General features: G+C 35.7%; 2 non-coding genes and 1 pseudogene across 2 annotated transcripts; all 3 read left to right on the forward strand.

Moving 5' to 3' along the window:
• Window positions 1-640: 640 nt before the first annotated feature.
• Window positions 641-759, forward strand: LOC141319216 (5S ribosomal RNA). The gene has a single exon (XR_012353485.1). It is a non-coding gene; the product is annotated as a 5S ribosomal RNA (ribosomal RNA).
• Window positions 760-1509: 750 nt separating this feature from the next.
• LOC141319083 (5S ribosomal RNA) lies at window positions 1510-1628 on the forward strand. Its single transcript, XR_012353360.1, has one exon. It is a non-coding gene; the product is annotated as a 5S ribosomal RNA (ribosomal RNA).
• Window positions 1629-2479: 851 nt separating this feature from the next.
• Window positions 2480-2588, forward strand: LOC141346497 (5S ribosomal RNA; annotated as a pseudogene).
• Window positions 2589-7500: the final 4912 nt, after the last annotated feature.

Below are 7500 nucleotides of genomic sequence, written 5' to 3' on the forward strand. Positions count from 1 at the left end.
GACTAAGCATCAACAATCGTTCCTGTTTGGCTCAGAGGACCAAAACGTGTTGATTTCATCTGACGAATCAGTGCTGAGGAAATGTGATGACGTAATCACGCTTACTACGGAGCCTCTGAATATCCAAATGAGACAAATGCGATATCACTGAAAAGAGCAGACTCTGTACTTTACGAGACTTTTTAAAGCATTCAAATTGGATTAGCGGTTCAAAAGTTATTAAACATTTAAGACCAATAGTTATTTTTAGCCGCCGGCGGCTGTCTCGGTCTTTGAGGGTTAACAGAGTTTACCTGTTTTTAGGGTATGGACAAATGAACTGTATTCTTTTAACAGAGTTGACCTAGTTTTATCGTGTTGTTTTAAAGTCTTTTATGTGAACCTTGTAAATACACCAAATCTATTTAAACCAATTTTCTTTTATGTCTCATTCTTTTAACCACTAGTCATCTCTCACAGTTAAATCTGACCCCATTTTAGTCTTGTAACTCGGCTGATAAGGCCGATTGTTACACTTTTATGGGAGACCGCCTGGGAATACCAGGTGCTGTAAGCTTTTGCCTTTTCTTCACTATTTATATAATATGCTGGCTTTTACGGAGGCTGATCTTTAAATAGCCCACTTTTTGGAGCAGCCCTCGCTTATGGCCATACCGCGCAGAGATCGCCCGATCTCGTCTGATCTCGGAAGCTACGCAGCGTCGGGCCTGGTTAGTACTTGGATGGGAGACCGCCTGGGAATACCAGGTGCTGTAAGCTTTTGCCTTTTCTTCACTATTTATATAATATGCTGGCTTTTAGAAAGACGTGTTTTACCGCTCTATTTATTACAATCATTTAAATGTATTATAGAGTTTTAAGTGTTTTACATGTTTTTTAGGCCATTTTATTACTCTTAACATTTTAAGTGTATGTGTCTTTAATAAATGGATGGTTGGCCTGTCATGTGACTAGACACATGACAGGAAGCAGGAAGTACAACTGTATAAGAGAGCAGCATGACAAACAAAGGACAGTCACCAAACTGTTGGATTGAGGAGTTGCTAATTTTAGAGCTCAACTTTCCATTCACCACCTGCAAACTTTGGATTACACTTTCTGTGGATTGTATATACACTGGTGGACACTCACATTGGACTTATCAACACACTGGGATTCTTGGACTGTTTTAGGGTATGGACAAATGAACTGTATTCTTTTAACAGAGTTTACCTAGTTTTATCGTGTTGTTTTAAAGTATTTTATGTGAACCTTGTAAATACACCAAATCTACTTAAACCAATCTTCTTTTATGTGTCATTCTTTTAACCACCAGTCATCTCTCACAGTTAAATCTGACCCCATTTTAGTCTTGTAACTCGGCTGATAAGGCCGATTGTTACACTTTTATGGGAGACCGCCTGGGAATACCAGGTGCTGTAAGCTTTTGCCTTTTCTTCACTATTTATATAATATGCTGGCTTTTACGGAGGCTGATCTTTAAATAGCCCACTTTTTGGAGCAGCCCTCGCTTATGGCCATACCGCGCTGAGAGCGCCCGATCTCGTCTGATCTCGGAAGCTAAGCAGCGTCGGGCTTGGTTAGTACTTGGATGGGAGACTGCCTGGGGATACCAGGTGCTGTAAGCTTTTGCCTTTTCTTCACTATTTATATAATATGCTGGCTTTTAGAAAGACGTGTTTTACCGCTCTATTTATTACAATCATTTAAATGTATCATAGAGTTTTAAGTGTTTTACATGTTTTTTAGGCCATTTTATTACTCTTAACAGTTTAAGTGTATGTGTCTTTAATAAATGGATGGTTGGCCTGTCATGTGACTAGACACATGACAGGAAGCAGGAAGTACAACTGTATAAGAGAGCAGCATGACAAACAAAGGACAGTCACCAAACTGTTGGATTGAGGAGTTGCTAATTTTAGAGCTCAACTTTCCATTCACCACCTGCAAACTTTGGATTACACTTTCTGTGGATTGTATATACACTGGTGGACACTCACATTGGACTTATCAACACACTGGGATTCTTGGACTGTTTTTAGGGTATGGACAAATGAACTGTATTCTTTTAACAGAGTTTACCTGTTTTTAGGGTATGGACAAATGAACTGTATTCTTTTAACAGAGTTGACCTGTTTTTAGGGTATGGACAAATGAACTGTATTCTTTTAACATAGTTGAGCTAGTTTTATCGTGTTGTTTTAAAGTCTTTTATGTGAACCTTGTAAATACACCAAATTTATTTAAACCAATTTTCTTTTATGTCTCATTCTTTTAACCACTAGTCATCTCTCACAGTTAAATCTGACCCCATTTTAGTCTTGTAACTCGGCTGATAAGGCCGATTGTTACACTTTTATGGGAGACCGCCTGGGAATACCAGGTGCTGTAAGCTTTTGCCTTTTCTTCACTATTTATATAATATGCTGGCTTTTACGGAGGCTGATCTTTAAATAGCCCACTTTTTGGAGCAGCCCTCGCTTATGGCCATACCGCGCTGAGAGCGCCCGATCTCGGAAGCTAAGCAGCGTCAGGCCTGGTTAGTACTTGGATGGGAGGCCGCCTGGGAATACCAGGTGCTGTAAGCTTTTGCCTTTTCTTCACTATTTATATAATATGCTGGCTTTTAGAAAGATGTGTTTTACCGCTCTATTTATTACAATCATTTAAATGTATTATAGAGTTTTAAGCGTTTTACATGTTTTTTAGGCCATTTTATTACTCTTAACATTTTAAGTGTATGTGTCTTTAATAAATGGATGGTTGGCCTGTCATGTGACTAGACACATGACAGGAAGCAGGAAGTACAACTGTATAAGAGAGCAGCATGACAAACAAAGGACAGTCACCAAACTGTTGGATTGAGGAGTTGCTAATTTTAGAGCTCAACTTTCCATTCACCACCTGCAAACTTTGGATTACACTTTCTGTGGATTGTATATACACTGGTGGACACTCACATTGGACTTATCAACACACTGGGATTCTTGGACTGTTTTTATGGTATGGACAAATGAACTGTATTCTTTTAACAGAGTTTACCTGTTTTTAGGGTATGGACAAATGAACTGTATTCTTTTAACAGAGTTGACCTAGTTTTATCGTGTTGTTTTAAAGTCTTTTATGTGAACCTTGTAAATACACCAAATCTATTTAAACCAATTTTCTTTTATGTCTCATTCTTTTAACCACTAGTCATCTCTCACAGTTAAATCTGACACCATTTTGGTCTTGTAACTCGGCTGATGAGGCCGATTGTTACACTTTTATGGGAGACCGCCTGGGAATACCAGGTGCTGTAAGCTTTTGCCTTTTCTTCACTATTTATATAATATGCTGGCTTTTACGGAGGCTGATCTTTAAATAGCCCACTTTTTGGAGCAGCCCTCGCTTATGGCCATACCCCCACCTGAGGCGCTAGAGAGCAAACAGGAAGTGAGTTGGCAGTTTGTAGTGTGCAGTAGGTGAGATAGGCTCACCATTTTTCTGGGTGTTTTTTCACATTTATTTTGTTTGTTTTTTAGTTAGAAAAAGTTTTTTTTGAGGAAGGTTTTTTTAACCCCAAACAGGTCTTTCTGTTTGGGGTTTGAGACAACCAAAATATGGATTTAATGGACAAAGAACACGGACTGGTAAAACAACATGAGATGGGAAATGCGGAACAAGGATTTGTTGCAGACATAACTGAAAGGAATATAAATGAAAGACATGGAGAAAACAATAATGAAACGTGGGCGACGGTGGTTTCAAGGAGGAAACAAGAAAGAAAAACAACTGGACAAGAACGGAAAGGAGATCTACAATCAACTGAAGGTATTGGAATTGAGAAAGAAGTTGGAGAAAAAAGAAATGTTTTATCTCAACGACAACAAATGATACAGAAATTAAGCAAACAAACAAGGTATCAGAGGGAATACAAGAAAGAAGCAACATTAACAATGACTGTTAAAGATATAGAAAATATAACAATAATAATGATAATTAAAGCAGTTGAAGAGAAAGTTGGAATGGGAAAATTGATCGGACTGAGAAGAAAAAATAATTATGATTTTGAAATGACTATGGAAAGTGAGATGGACTGTGATTTGCTGTTGAATGGAATAATGATAAACGGACAAGAATGTGAGATAAGGAAATTGTGTGCAACAGAAAGAATGGTGTCTTTCTTGAGTCTGCCCAGCTATATAGAAGATGAGGAAATCAGTCAAAAACTAATCAATTGGGGTGTAACTCCCATTCTACCACTAAGAAGAAGATATCATCCCGGGACAACGGTGGCAGACGGAACACGATTTTTGAGGGTAAAGTTTCCACAAGAGGTGACGTCTTTACCATACAACACAAGCTTCAGGACTGAAGAAGGAGTGCAGTACTTCAGAGTGATTCACGATAATCAAGTGAAGACATGCAGGATCTGTGTAAGTCCGGAGCATGAAAAAAAGGACTGCCCACAATTCACATGCAGAAATTGTCTTGAGCAGGGGCATTATGCGCGAGACTGTAAAGTCCCGCGGTGCCAAGGCTGCCAAAAGACAATGTTAAGATGCAGATGCGAGATAGAAGACGAGGAAAATGAAGATCCAGGAATGGAAATACAAGAGGTAATGGGAGTTACAACAATTGAGAGGTTAAATGACTCACAAAGGCAGACGCAAGGAGAGGACGAGAAACAAGATGACGAGGAAGAGGAGAACAACAACATAGATGAGAATAAAGAAAAGAAGGAAGATGAAGAACAAGGAATGGAGATGGGAGGAGGAGCGAACAAAGAGGATATAAATTTGATTAAAGAAGGATTTTCTAAGGAACAGGACGATGTGGACACTAATGAACTGGACTACGAAAAAGGACAAGAAAAAGAAAAAGCTGAGGATAAGGGAATAAAGACACTGACTGAGGTAAGAGGAGCAGACAATGGGGGGGGGGGAAATTCGTGGAATGGAAAACAAAGGAAAAGAAAGACTGAATAGATGTGTAAAAACAAGAAAAGATGGATTAGACATTCAACAGGTTCTTAAAAGGCAGAAGATAAGAAGAGAAGAGCAAAAGGAAAGACTGGAGAGGAGGAAAGCTGAAATGGGTGAAGTAAAAAATACTTTTTTGAAAGACAATGAAACGGATTGAATGGTGGGTTTTGGTTTTTCCAATCTTTTCTTTAATGAGCTCTATATCAATTGTATCGCTGAATGCTAGAGGATTATCCAAATGTCAAAAGTTTGAAAGATTAATGTGTCTGACCAAAAAATGTGATGTGCTATGTTTACAAGAAACGAAATGGGAAGATAAAATAAGTGATGAAATTAGAAAATTATGGAACGGAGAAATATATAGTAACTGTGATATGGAAAGGAAGAGAGGGGTAGCTATTTTAATAAGAAAAGGAGTATTTGAAGAAGTAAATATAGATTATAAAGACACAAAGGGAAGAATAATAATTGTTAAATTTGTGTGTAATGGAAAAGAAATGAAAGTGTGTAATATACATGCACCAAATGATGAAAGAGATAAATTTAATTTTTACAGGGATATGAATGAGTTAATAGAAAAACATGACAACATTATGGTGTTAGGTGATTTTAACACTGTAATACAGAGAATTGATGTAGATGATTCAATGGGATTTAGAAGAGATAGAGGGAGGAATGAACTACATAACATAATGGAGAAATATAATATGGTGGATGTGTGGAGAGAGAGGAATGGTATGAAAAGAGAATATTCAAGAAGACAAATTGTTGACAGAGTTCTAAAGCAAAGTAGAATAGACTTATTTTTATGTAAGAAAAAGGAAGCATATTATGTCACTAAGGCGTCTTACAAAAATTATAGTGAGAGTGATCATGATTTTTTATGGATATTGATGAATTTTAATGAGGCTGATAAAGGACCAGGGGTGTGGATATTAAATGCAGAACTTCTAAAAAATGAAATATACAGAATGGAAATAGAAAGTATAATAATTAATAGTGTAAATGAGGAAATGTATGAAATGGAAAAAGGGTTTTGGTGGGACATTCTAAAAAAAAGAATAAAAAAATTCTCAATGGAATATTCAAAAAAATGGCAAAAAGTCAAAAAGATGAAAGAAAATAAGATCAAAAAAGAGTGGGATGAAGAAATGAGGAAAGTAAATGAGCATGATGAAAATATTGATAAGATAATAGAATTACAGGAAGAATTAAAGAAAATAGAAGAAGAGAAGTGTAAAGGAGCAATAATAAGAAGTAGGGCGAAAGACATTGTAGAAGGAGAAAGAAGTACGAAATATTTTTATGAATTAGAAAAAACAAGACAGAGAGCAGATATAATAAAAAGTATTAAAACAGAAGATGCAAGGATTGTAGAAGATAAAACAGGAATTTTGGAAGAAGTCAGAGAATTCTATAAGCATTTATTTACCAAAAATGAGATAGTTTTAGAAGATGAGGAATTTGTATTAAGTAAAATACAGGTTAAAGTTAATGAGGGAGACAAAGAAATGTGTGAGAGTGAGATTACGGAATTAGAAATAGGAATTGCAATTGATCAACTGAAAAATGGTAAAAGTCCAGGAATAGATGGATTAACAGCTGAATTTTATAAGGTTTTTAAAGATGTGTTATGTCCAATTTTAAATGAAATATTTATAGATAATTTTAAAAAAGGGAATTTAACGAATAGTATGAAGAAAGGTATGGTGAAAATAATTTACAAGAAAAAAGGTGATAAGAGAGACCTGAAAAACTACAGACCACTAAGCATGTTGAATACAGATTATAAAATATTAGCCAAAATTTTAGCCAATCGATTGAAAATAGTAGTACCAAATATAATTACTACAAATCAAGCATATGCTGTTCTAAAAAGAGATATTACTGATGTCATTAACAATATAAGAGATATGATATGGTACATGAAGGAGGAGAAAGAAACAGGATATATAATAAGTGTGGATTTAGAAAAGGCTTTTGATAGAGTTGAACACAAATACTTGATACATGTGATGGAGAGATTTGGTTTTGGGGAGAATTTTTTAAAATGGATAAAATGTTTATATACAGATATAAGTAGTTGTGTAAAAGTGAATGGTTTTTTAACTAAAGATTTTAAAATAACGAGATCAATCAGACAAGGTTGTCCTATGTCAGCATTATTATACACTTTAGTATCTGAAGCTTTAGGACTGGCAGTAGACCAGGAAAAGAACATAAAAGGAATACGCATAAAAGGAGAAGAATCAGAACAAAAAATATTTCAATATGCAGATGACACGACATTGTTTGTAAAAGATATTAAAAGTATGGATAAAGCAATGGAAGTTTTAGAAAGATATTGTAAAGGAACAGGGGCAAAAGTTAATAAAGAAAAAACTACATACATGAAAATTGGATTACCGAATGATCTGCTGAATAAAATGCAATTTAAGGAAGAAAAGAAGAGTATGAAAATTTTAGGTATAAGGGTTGGAGAAAATGAAAATGAAATAAGAGAAGTGGTATGGGAGGAGGTTTTAAAAGGAAT

Source organism: Garra rufa, chromosome 1, assembly GCF_049309525.1.
Source record: "Garra rufa chromosome 1, GarRuf1.0, whole genome shotgun sequence".
Taxonomy (NCBI): Eukaryota; Metazoa; Chordata; class Actinopteri; order Cypriniformes; family Cyprinidae; genus Garra; species Garra rufa.